This window comes from Aureococcus anophagefferens, assembly GCF_000186865.1.
Source record: "Aureococcus anophagefferens unplaced genomic scaffold AURANscaffold_1, whole genome shotgun sequence".
Classification (NCBI taxonomy): domain Eukaryota; class Pelagophyceae; order Pelagomonadales; family Pelagomonadaceae; genus Aureococcus; species Aureococcus anophagefferens.
Genome location: NW_008705561.1, coordinates 2,630,040 through 2,630,492, shown reverse-complemented (window position 1 = coordinate 2,630,492; position 453 = coordinate 2,630,040).

Below are 453 nucleotides of genomic sequence, written 5' to 3'. Positions count from 1 at the left end.
CGCGGCGCCGCCCTGCGGCGCGCGGCGGCCGACGACGACGGCGAGGCGCTCGAGGCCGCGCTCGAGGCCGCGCGGCGCGTCGCGGCCGAGGGCGGCGACGGCGACGCGGCCGGGCCGCTCGCGCGCGAGATCGCGGCCGCGGAGGCGGCCCTGGCGGCCTGCGACCGCGGCGAGGCCAACGCGTCCGTCGAGCGCGGGCGCCTCGCGGCCGCGCGCGAGGTGTCGGACGCGCGCGCGCGCGCGGAGCGCGCGATCCTCGACGCGGTCGCGGCGGGCGACGGCGACGGCGCGCCCGGCGCCATCGGCGCGGCGCTCGACGCCGCCCTGGACCTGGGCCTCTTCGACAGCGACGCCGTCTTCGAGGGCCGCGCGGCGCTGCGGCGCGCGGACGCGAGGCGGCGCGCGGCGGCCGCGCTCGAGGCCGCGGCGGCGGCCGCGACGGCCGCGGCGACG